General features: G+C 47.8%; 1 pseudogene; it reads left to right on the top strand.

Moving 5' to 3' along the window:
• The first annotated feature begins 4,010 nt into the window (after positions 1 to 4,010).
• Positions 4,011 to 4,529, top strand: LOC147957963 (uncharacterized; annotated as a pseudogene).
• Positions 4,530 to 12,646: the final 8,117 nt, after the last annotated feature.

Raw genomic sequence — 12,646 nt, forward strand, 5'->3', positions numbered from 1 at the left:
ATGGCGCACTCTGAGGCGGTGCGCCATTAGTAGTTTTGCAAAAAAAAAGAATAAAAAAAATTCTGTACTGTTGCACTCCATGTGTGGTGCGCCATTACTAGTTAGAACTAGTAATGGCGCACCAGAGGTAGGATGCGCCATTAGTATGTATGTAAAAATGAAAAAAAAATATCACTAGTGGCGCACCAATTTTCTGGTGCGCCATTAGTGTCTTCCACACTAATGGCGCATCACCAACTGATGCGCCATTAGTATATAGTAGTGGCGCACTACTTCCCTGGTGCGCTATTAGTGTCAATCCTATTTATAGCCCTTTTCCTAGTAGTGGTAAGCGTGCTCAGGCTGGGAGAGTGGGAGGATGGGTGACCGTTCGGGAAGTTAGATGATTTGGAATGATGAGGGGTGATTAGAGGATAAATTGAGCAGTGATGAGGGGTGGTGATTACACACTAGAGGTTAAAATAATTCAGAAATTTGAAAATAAAAAAAATTCAAAAAAAATTTCAAAAAAAATCACTAAAGGTGGAGCTCCACGTGGCCGCGTCCTTTAGTCCCGGTTCGTGTAAGAACCGGGACTAAAGGGGAGAGGCATTAGTACCGACCTTTAGTCCCGGTTCGAAAACCGGGACTAAAGGGGCCTTACCAACCGGGACAAAAACCCCTTTTTCTACTAGTGGCCTGACATAGTAAGTATTGATTTTCCGGTCCTACCACGAGGTAGCTCAACCAATCTGAATTTTATGTAGATTATTTCATGATCTTCCCGTGCAGGTAATTCTGTCGTATGTAATTCTAAATTTCATTTAGATTGACCTTGAAGCATTTGGAGATATGATGCACTATCTTGACAACGTGTCAGTCTTTCATTTAGCAATAGAAAGAACTCAGTAACTAATGTGGTGGTTTTAGCTGGATAGCAACCTTTCAGCTAGAAAGAACGGGAATAATGCCAACCTTTCAGCTGGATCAAAACAAGATAGGGCATGAAAGAACCAAGCTGTCTATGGTTCAACACTTTCGCTTATCGTGGGATCTAGGTTGTTCATCGGGCCATCGTGGGAACTAGGTTGTTCATCGGGCAAGCTGATGATAGGCACCAAATGAAGAAGAGAGGGACATCAACAATGGAGGCATGTCCTGGTTCTCCCTCATCAAAGACTTTACCGACATAACTTCTCAAGGGGGCATGCTACCATTATGTTTTACTTAGAATGGCTAGAGCAGAACTGGTCATGGGTAGAATTAGTGTGCGAGACGTCAAGTGAAGGGAATTAAATTAAGTGAGTGACAACAGAATTAAATTAATTTGGTCACCATGGGTTGAATTAGCACTAAGATACAAAGGCGGTTGCCGCCTTTGTCCCTTGATGCTAGCCTCCCACGGTGGCATTGATCGCTGGCTCATTTAAACCACGAGTTCGTGGATTTTGTGATAAAAGTGAGGGTTGAGAGTAAGCGGGATGGGGATAAAGTTGGTATGTTCAGTCATGGCTGTCTAGGTGGAATAATTTCCCTACATTAAAAATGCGGGGAAGGGAATTTCCTTTAACTAGAGATGGCTTTGCAGAAAATTGTATGAGAGGGCGGTTCATTTATTTTAATCAAGTCGTACAAATTTTTGGCAAGGATAGGAGGGTAAATGCCTTGGTTGGTTAATTCAAGAGTTAATAATAGACACGGTGGCGTATCGGTTGCATGCCTAACAATAGACATTATTATTTTTCATGGTCATGCACGAGATTCAACTATATGTTACAAAGTTGCAATGGCTCAGGAGATATGGGATCTGCCTTCTTGGATAGAGGGGCGTCCTGGGCGGCATATGCCTCGTCCCCCTTGATGGTGTTGGCGGATCAACACAGACACGCGGGGCAGGATGAGAGCGAGCGGGGTGATTGGCGGGGGACTTCTCCTATGTTGTCTGTGTGGAAGTATATTGTGAAGGAGAATTTGTGCCATGACGAAAGCGAGGTGGGCTTCATGCAGTTTTAAAAGAGAGGACTCCGGCAAGAAATATCCCGCTACAACGGGAAAACGAGCGGGGAGGAGAGGGTCTGGCAGGAAAAGGGAATGGTGCGTCCTAGGGTGGATATGTTGTGTTGGGACCGCATGTTGGAGATAACATGACGGCTACTTCGGACAATCACATATCTCCTCCACATATGGACTGGATTTGGGGAGCCCGAATTGTTCAGACGGTTGGATTTCGGAGAGCTGGGCGCCCGTTTATGGCTGAATATGTTCGGACTTATGAGTTACGAGAGAGAAATAATCTTCGATCTTGCAGACGACTTTAAACATTTGTATGATTCATTTGTATGCACTGTGTTAAACAAGCTGTATGTGTCACCGTATGTGTACCTTCATTGTGCGCGTCATATGTAACGTATCTTAACGGGAGTTGTACGTATCTTGGTAGTTAAGATAGGAGGTTTATCTCTAGCTCATAATTCTATCTCTAGCTACCTTGGACTCCAAGTTGTTACCTCTCTCCTGTACCTGTACGAGATCTTCTCTCCCAGATGAGATCGATCCCAACTGTACGCGCTACCAGGGCTTCACACCCCTGCATATCACATGTACGGCGTCCCCTCTCTGAGAGGTAAGACGTTTTCCGCTTCGCACATGGTAGTCAGAGCCTTTCCTTTTCCCATCTAGAGCTTCTGTCAAACCCATCTAGCCTAGCCATGTCTTCCTCCGGCGCCTCCTCACCAAACCTCAACAATCAGGTCACAGAGAAGCTGTCACGCACGAACTACGTGCTATGGCGCACGCAGATCACACCTCAGCTGCGCGGTGCCGGCGTCTTCGGCTACGTCGACGGCACCAACCCGGAGCCGGCCAAGCTCCTCGTCACCGTCAAGGAGGGCAAGGAGACTTCATCGCCCAACCCTCTCCACCCTATATGGGTACGGGAGGACCAGCAGGTCCTTGGCTACCTGCTGAATAATCTCACAAAAGAGGTCCTAGTCACGGTGAACATGGTCACCACGGCGGGCGCGCTCTGGACAATGCTCGCGGCCATGTTCTCATCACAATCGGCGAGCCGCATCAACAACATACGCACCTCCCTCATCAACGCGCAGAAGGGTAACCTCTCGGTTGCCTCCTACTTCGCCGCCATGCGTGGCTATGCCGATGAGCTGGCCGCGGCGGGCAAGCCCATCCAGGACGATGAGCTCCTCTCGTACATCATCCACGGGTTGGAGGCGGACTATCAGCCACTCGTGTCGGCCCTCGACGCCCGTGTTACTCCTGCAACCCTCGACGAGGTCATCGCCATGCTGTCGTGATGGGCTAATAAGCCACGGTGACGAAGCCGGGCACGTCGAGCGTGGGCTTGATCAGGGGCGAGTAGAGGGGTGTGTGCGTGCCCGGTGCGCTGGCTCGGGGTATAAAGCCACCTGATGGCGTTGTAACGGATTGACACTGTCGAGTTCGTGCTCGAGGGAGTAAAGGGGGCGTTCGTGCGCCGGGAAAACCTCTGTGTCCACCGTATTCTGAATTTCTCTGAACTTCTTCTTCTTCTCTCCGGTGAGCTAGCCACGGCAGCAGTGAGCGAGCAGAGCGAGAGGGAGAGGCGAGCTAGGGCCAGAGAGTGGAGGTTCCAACATTTGGTATCAGAGCCACGTGGAGGAGGGAGCTCGCCGGCGATGTCCATTGTGCCGTTCGCCGGCGGATCGGGCAGCACGGTGGCGCGTGCAGCGTCGGTGCTCACAGGGCTGAACTACATCACCTGGGCCATCAGGGTGGAGGCCAACCTAGACGCCGCCGGGCTGTGGGAGGCAGTGGTGCCGCCGGAGGACGCCGCGTCGGCGGTGGTCGCCAAGAAAGATAAGTCGGCGAGGGCTTACCTGCTCCGGGCGCTCGCCGATGATTTGCTGCTGCAGGTGGCCGCAAAGAAGACCGCTGCGGAGATATGGAGCAGCCTGAAGGCCCGGTTCGTCGGGGCTGATCGCGTGCGGGCGGCGCGGCTGGGCACGTTGCGCGGGGAGTTCAAGCTCCTGCGCATGGCGAGCGACGAGTCGCTGGACGCATTCACGGGGAAGATCAGCGACATGGTGGCACGCTAGACCGGGTTGTTAGCGACCCTCAACGATGCAGCAATGGTGAGGAAGCTCCTGAACTGCATCCCGCATCGTCTGTACGCGGCGGTCGCCGGGATGGAGCAGTTCTGCAACTTGTCGGAGCTGCTCTTTGAGGACGTGCTCGGGCGCCTGAAGGCGTTCGAGGAGCGGCTGCGTCGGCGAGGACAGGCAGGCGGCGAGCGGGCGGACGGTGAGCAGCTCATGCTCACCGCGGCACGGTGGCAGGCGCGCGAGCGGCCCCGGCACGGTGCACGTGGAGAGGACGACGATGGCGGCGCGGCCAGCACAGCATCAGGCGGAGGTGACAATCGTCGCGGGAAGTGCTACAAGTGCAGCGTCAGAGGACATTTCAAGAGGGAGTGCCCCCTGCTGTGGAAGGAGCCAGCTGCGGGGCGTGCGCTGATGGCGGACGCCGACGTCGAGGACGCCGAGCTGCTCTAAGCCGCGGCTTAGGGCGTGAATGATGGGCTAATAAGCCATGGCGACGAAGCCGGGCACGTCGAGCGCGGGTATGGGCGCGCGCTGGACTTGCTGGGCGCGTCGGGTCCGAGGACAAGGGCGTGCGTGTGTGCGTGCGTTGGGTGCACAGGCGTGTCCATGCACCAGGGTGTGTTGGTGTGCGTCTGTTGGCAAGCCGTAGGTGGCCTGGTCAGGCGCGAGCCGTTGGAGCTGGCCGTGTGACGCGGGCATCGGGCGCAGCGTGGGCGCGATCAGTGCACGGAGAGCGCGGGGTTGATCAGGGGCGAGTAGAGACGTGGGTGCGTGCCCGGTGCGCTGGCTCGGGGTATAAAGCCACCTGATGGCGTTGTAACAGATTGACATTGTGGAGTTCGTGCTCGAGGGAGTAAAGGGGGCGTTCGTGCGCTGGGAAAACCTCTGTGTCCACCTTATTATGAATTTCTCTGAACTTCTTCTTCTTCTCTCCGGTGAGCTAGCCATGGCAGCAGTGAGCGAGCAGAGCGAGAGGGACAGGCGAGCTAGGGCCAGAGAGTGGAGGTTCCAACATGTCGGACTTCGACCAGCGCATGGCACAGTTCCATGGATCCGTCGGCGGCTTCAAACCTTCCGCAAATCTAGCGTCGCGTGGCAGAGGTGGTGTCTCCCGCTCGCATGGTTCCCCGCGCTACAAAGGGCGCTCTGGTGGCGGCGGCAACGATCGCGGCCACTCTCCTCAGCACTCGGGTGGCCGAGGTTGCGGGTGCGGGCGCGGTGGTGGAAACAGAACGCGCCCAGAGACTCCGCGATGCCAAATCTACGGGAAGCCCGGTCACACAGCAAAGGATTGCTGGTACCGTTATGATGAGGATGAGGACTCTCAAGAGACAAGGTCGCTGCTGCCGCTGATGGTTCCTACGGTATTGACACCAATTGGTACGTTGATAGCCGTGCCACAAACCACATCACGAACGAGCTTGAGAAGGTCACCATGAAGGAAAAATACCGCGGCAAAGATCAAATCCATACTGCTAGCGGAGAAGGTATGGGTATAAGTCATATTGTTCACTCTATATTTCGTACCCCTAGTCGAAAACTACACATTAAGAAAATCTTGCATGTTCTTAGTGCACACAAAAACCTTCTTTCCGTTCATAGAATTGCCCTTGATAATAATGGTTTTCTCGAATTTCATCCTTTTTTCTTCTTGATTAAGGATCAGGTCATGAGGAAAGTCCTCTATCGAGGTAGATGTGTTCGAGGGCTCTACCCGTTAATTCCAGCGTTTAGAAGATACAATAAACAAGCTTGTGGTGCTATCAAGCTTTGGTCCACACAATGGCACGATCGTCTAGGACATGCCTCCTTTTCTTTAGTAGAGAAGTTGCTTAGGAAAAATAAGCTCCCGTTTGTTGGTGAGCGTCATGTTGAAACTATTTGTGATTCATGTCAACGAGCTAAAAGTCATCAATTGACGTATCCCATCTAAACTAGTGTTTCTACCAAACCTTTGCAACTCATTTTTTCTGATGTTTGGGGTCCAGCCCCTACCTCCGTTGGCAGACACACGTATTACGTCAGTTTTATTGATGACTATAGCAAATTCTCGTGGATCTATCTCCTCAAAAGGAGATCCGGTGTGTTTCAAGTTTTCCAAAACTTTCAAGCGCTTGTTGAACGAAAGTTTGATAGCAAGATAGTCGATGTCCAATCCGATTGGGGAGGGGAATACGAAAAATTAAATTCCTTCTTCCAAAATCTTGGCATCTCACACCACGTGTCATGCCCGCATGCTCATCAACAAAACGGTTCTGCCGAACGCAAGCATAGGCACATTGTCGAGGTTGGTCTTGCTCTTTTAGCAGGCGCATCCATGCCTCTCAAGTTTTGGGACGAAGCTTTTCTCATAGCCGTTCACATTATCAACATGCTACCTAGTCGTGTCATCAACAATGAAACTCCAGTAGAACGACTTCTTCACACCAAACCAGACTATAAGTCTCTCTGTGTTTTTGGGTGTGCATGTTGGCCCAACCTTCGTCCCTATCACAACCGCAAACTCATGTTTTGCTCAAAACAGTGTGTCTTCCTAGGGTATAGTGCACAGCATAAAGGGGTCAAATGTCTAGATGTCTCCACTGGCCGTGTTTACATCTCACGAGATGTGGTCTTTGATGAAACAAAATTTCCGTTTGCTGACCTCCATCCCAATGCTGGTGCACTCCTTCGAAAAGAAATCCTTCTTTTGCCCTCTCATCTCACTAGTTTTGATCAAGGGGGACCAAATATTGATGACCTATTGACTAACCCATCTAATGATGTGCATGAGTTTTGTGTTGATGCAACAGAACGAAGCAGTACGGAAACTACAGAAGCAGATGTAGAAAATGCAGAAAAAATAGCTCATATCGAGCCATATTTTATGTGCCCCCCCCCCCGAGGGAGACAGGTCCGCCTCGGGATCTGCCCAGCTGCAGCGAATCCGATCCTCCTCGGGATCGGTTCCTATGAACGAGGCAGGTGCAGGCGCCTCGGGATCCTTCCCTGCTGACGGGGCAACTGCAGCCGCGGGAGAAGACGCAGGCGCGGGCGCGCGCGCCGCGCTTTCCCCACATCCACGTGACACGCGCGGTTGGTCGGACGCGGCCCCGCACTGGTCTCCATCAGCCTGCGGTACGAGCTACTCCACCAACCCGGTGACGTACACGCGGCGCAGCGACGTGCGACGCAGGGAGGGCAAGACCGGCGCGGCGATCCAGGAAGATGCGCCATCATCACGCAATGACGATCTGCATGCACATGCACATGCACCGGCCGGATCTTCTGCGGGAAATTCACATGCCCTGCTTCAACAGTCAGCCGCAGACAATCCAACAGCATCTTCATTAGGATTCTCTGTGGCCACCGATCCTGATGTTTCTCAACCGCGACGTACACGGCTGCAACAAGGGGTAATTCAACCCATTAATTACAAGCAGATAACCAAGTATGGTATGGTTTGTTCCACAGGTGAACCAGATGAACCTAACACCCTTGAAGCAGCATTGTGTGATGAAAAGTGGAAGAAAGCCATGCATGAAGAGTACATGGCATTGATGAGAAACAAAACATGGCACTTGGTTCCTCCACAGCAAGGTAAACGTTTGATTGATTGCAGGTGGGTTTTCAGGATAAAGAGGAAAGCTGATGGAACCATTGATCGTTACAAGGCTAGATTGGTTGCAAAAGGTTCAAACAGAGGTATGGCATAGACTACGAGGATACCTTCAGTCCAGTAGTAAAGGCTGCCACTATTCGCCTTGTCTTATCTATTGCTGTCTCTAGAGGATGGAGTCTCAGACAGCTCGATGTTCAGAACGCGTTTCTCCATGGTGTTCTGGAAGAGGAAGTGTACATGAAACAACCTCCTGGGTTTGAGAGTAAGAATGCTCCTTCTTATGTGTGCAAGCTTGATAAAAGCATTGTATGGGCTAAAGCAAGCTCCAAGGGCATGGTATGCTCGTCTCTGTCCTAAAATGCAAGCACTTGGTTTTGTTCCGTCCAAGTCTGACACATCATTGTTTATCTACAACAAGTCCAACACATGCGTATTTGTTCTCATATATGTTGATGATATTATCGTGACTAGCTCATCTGATGAAGCAATCAAAGGACTTCTTAAGGATTTGAGTGCAGACTTTGCTTTAAAGGATCTTGGTGACTTGCATTATTTTCTTGGGATTGAGGTGAAAAAGCACAAGGATGGACTTGTTCTCTCTCAAGAAAAGTATGCCACTGACTTGGTGAAGAAAGCTCGGCTACAAGGATGCAAACCCTCTCTTACTCCATTGTCCAGCTCAGAAAAGCTATCCCTTGCAGAAGGCGAGCCCTTAAGTCAAGAAGACAGCACCAAATACAGGAGTCTGGTAGGAGCCCTTCAGTATCTCACACTTACCAGGCCTGATATTTCTTTTGCTGTTAATAAAGTCTGCCAGTTCCTCTATGCACCTACCAATGTTCATCTGACAGCTGCAAAACGCATAGTTTGATATGTTAAGCACACTCTGAGCTTAGGACTGAACTTCAGCAAATCACCATTTACTTTAGTCAGTGCATTCTCTGACTCTGATTGGGCAGGTTGTCTTGATGACAGACGTTTCACTGGTGGTTTTGCAGTATTTTTTGGACCTAACTTGATATCATGGTGTGCACGTAAACAGGCAACCGTATCCAGGTCAAGCACAGAGGCAGAATACAAGGCATTGGCAAATGCCACAGCAGAGATCATATGGGTTCAATCCATGCTGAAGGAACTTGGCATACGAAGTAAACAGGCACCTTGTTTATGGTGTGACAATCTTGGAGCTACGTATCTCTCTACAAATCCAATGTTCCATGCTAGAACAAAACACATAGAGATAGACTTTCATTTTGTGAGAGAGAGAGTTGCTCAGAAGCAACTTGATATACGCTTTGTGCACTCCAAAGATCAACTTACAGATGGATTCACAAAACCTTTGCCTACAAGAAGCTTTGAAGACTTCAAGCATAATCTCAACTTGATGAAGTTGTGATTAAGGGAGGGTGTTAAACAAGCCGTATGTGTACCTTCATTGTGCGCGTCATATGTAGCGTATCTTAACCGGAGTTGTACGTATCTTGGTAGTTAGGATAGGAGGTTTATCTCTAGCTCATAATTCTATCTCTAGCTAGCTTGGACTCCAAGTTATAACCTCTCTCCTGTACCTGTACGAGATCTTCTCTCCTGGATGAGATCGATCCCAACTGTACGCGCTACCAGGGCTTCGCACCCCTGCATATAACATGTAGGGTGTCCCCTCTCTGAGAGGTAAGACCTTTTCCGCTTCGCACACACTGTAGTCCGTAGTAATGCAAGGCGTTCTACTAGTTTCTATTGGAGGACTTGATCTTACGGCTAGCATCGAACAGGGAGTATATGAACTAATTGTTGCCGCTGAGATCAATGCCTCCAAGAGTTAGCTATCTTGGCGTACACAGATGGCCGGCAAGCTGCCGCTACATGAGCTTCCAAGGCTCCCTTCCTGTTACACACTTGCAGAACTCCAGATCAATGTTGTTTACCCTGTAGATGAGGCGGTGAAGATCTAGGCCCTGCAAGCTTTTTCACACGTTGCGCATAAATTTGTTCCTCATATAGTCGCTGTTCGATGAATTATTTTTATCATTATTAATAATTTTATGTTACTATTATTCATTCATTTGTTTCTCTAAAGCTCACATAATCTATTATTAATATTTGAGGAGCTTTAAGTCCAGGTTATACACGTCTACACTACATTTGACAAGTGGAAGTTTGTTCTTGCAGCAATTAAGTGCCTCGGAGCTCTTCAAGATTGGTGCAAACAAATATTAAAAAAGCCTAGAAGCATTCATCTGGGCTAATTTATTAAAAAACATACTTCTCTTACATTATCGGTTAACATTGTAACATGAATTCTTGAATATATCCCAACGAAATGCGAAAAGAATGTAATGCCTCCCTCACTACCTTTGTAAAAGCATTTTTCGTACAAAGGGCCGGTGACTGCATACGCAACAATAATGGAAGTGTGCGCATATTATATCCTACTCTCCGATCTCTTCGCGGATGCAGTCAGCATACTTGAATTCTTTGAGATGTTTTGCTTCAGAGGCAGTTATGTTCACATATTTGCCATGGAACTACTGGTCACATATGTCACAGCATATCCAAAAGGCGTTGGCATGGTATTGAGCACTACAGGTATCACAAAAGCATGTAACTTCATGATCATTTTCTTTGTCTTCACCAGGCTTCCTAGAGTCCTTGTTTGGAGCAGATAAATCTTGCATCGACTCTTGAGATGGTGGCACGTTCTCTTCAGCAGGTGTGATAGAGTCAAGCAAGTGTATTGTAAAGAAAATGCTGGAGATTGGATTATTAGTTTGCGTGTTTGTTTTAGATTTGGCGGTACAATTTTGTCACTTTAGTTAACAGTTTTTTGCATTAAGCACCCATGCCATGCATATGGCTGGTGTTGGCGTCGTTCATACCATTGGCTGCAGGCTTGGAATTTCCCGGTACTTCAATCCTATTCCGAGGCGTGATAAATAAACAGATCTCTATTTTTGCCAAAATTATACACATCTCTCTACTTTTGATGAATTTAAAAAATTAAGCCGGCCCTCTCTATATCTTCCGTGAAAAAGATTGCATGTGCGCACACAAGTATATATGTTTATATACACTGTGCATTGCCAGTGAAAAATAGCTAGAATCCATATTCCAGACAATTTTGTTTTTTTAATGTGACCATTAATAAAATAAATAGAAAGCTATGTCATTTATCTGATGTAGTTTAGTGAAAAAATATGTATGTAATATATGCGGCTTAAAAATTACAAATATTTAAAAATAGAATACAGTGCATGGATACTCTTCATTGCCAGGAGAAAATGAATGCCCTCGTGTACTCTTGTAAAATTAATGCATGATTGAATCCTAGAAAATATATGGTCTAAAAAGTTGAAGGTTTTGTGGGCGACGAGTGTCCAATATATGTAATAAAGTTAAGACCAAACCCCATCATATTTCTTTAGGATATAAAAGGACACAAAATTATACATCCACCAAAGAATTTCGCATTTGCAATACTATAGCCCACCAGTAGACATGCAGACTTCATAAAATTGCTATAATGTTACATCTTCTATCAATCTGGAATTATTGGGGCATGGCACACCAAGAATATATATCACGCGCATTGATTTCACACACTTGTCAATTGGAAAAGTCTATGCATGCAAAAAATACAACCATTTATGCACGGTGTTTATTATAACTCGATACTCTTTTTCCTTTGTCTAATACAAAAATAAACACAGTCATATATCTGAAAATAACCTTTTTCCCAAAGAAATATGTTTGAAAGTTACTGATCAAACTATTGGCCTAAATTCCCATGTGTTTCAATACAGAACTACGCTACCCCGTGCAATAGCACTGGATTTTGATGACTAATTTTTCTTCGTGAAAAACGGATCTGAGATTTCATGTCCGCCGGATTTACAATTTTTTAATTAAAAATGGATCAAAAAAGTCTGGGACAGCAGGATCTAAAAACTACGGCCACAAATGCCCTTAGTTGTTTTACTCAATACATTTTTTCCTATGCCTAATAAGAAATAAACACAGTTATATGTTTCAGTAACTGATCAAACTATCAGCCTAAGTTATAACTTTCCCCCCTCGTTAGGGCTCCTGTCCTCTCATACGACTTCTCGCCGTTGAGAAAATCTACCGACGCAAGCGACCTACACCTCCGCAACTACTCCCTCTTCCTTTGATCATTGCTGGGCTGAACTCGGGGCAGTCGTGCGTTGCTACTCGGCCTTGGCGATTCAGGTGGCAGGAGTTTGTGCTGCTGATAGGATTATCTAGGGTTTTGGAGACATGGCGTCTGAAACTTCAGCTTCGGCCGCCATGGGGGACAAGGAGCTAGCCGAGATGATGGAAGAACTAGGGATTGCTGATGATGAATTTGACGATCTGATCTATGAGGATGACGTTCCAGAAGAGGATCCAGATCCTCGATGGCTCGCAATTGGTAAAGTTCATACGTCTCGCGCTTATGGTGATTTCTGGTTCTTCAAGAATACGAGGAACGCATGGGATCTTGCTAAATCTGTGAAATTCCATTCGCTCGGGAACAATCTATACACCATGTAGTTTTCGTGTCTGGGTGATTGGACAAAAGTTATGGTGGGAGGCCCCTGGGCTTTCCGTGGACAACCGGTCTTGATGGCACCATAGGATGGTTTTCCTAAACTATCCTCCATTAATCTGAATAGCTTCAAAATCTGGATTCAGATTCACGACCTATCGGATGTTTACGAGAAGCTGATGAAGCCTTTAGCTGAAAAAATTGGTGAGTTTTATGCTGAGGGCAAGGATGTCGGTGATTATACCGGCAACATCTATCATGCTAGAGTTATACTGGATGTGAGGAACCGTCTCAAAAATGACGTGCCTATTGTGAGGAAGAAGAGGCAAATTTTCAGAGTCAAATATGAACGACTTCCGGACTGGTGTGCACTTTGTGGGATGATCGGCCACTTGCATACAGAGCATGGTGATGGTGTTC

The sequence above is a fragment of the Triticum urartu genome, chromosome 7A, assembly GCF_056163025.1.
Source record: "Triticum urartu cultivar PI428250 chromosome 7A, HENAU_Tu73, whole genome shotgun sequence".
NCBI lineage: Eukaryota > Viridiplantae > Streptophyta > Magnoliopsida > Poales > Poaceae > Triticum > Triticum urartu.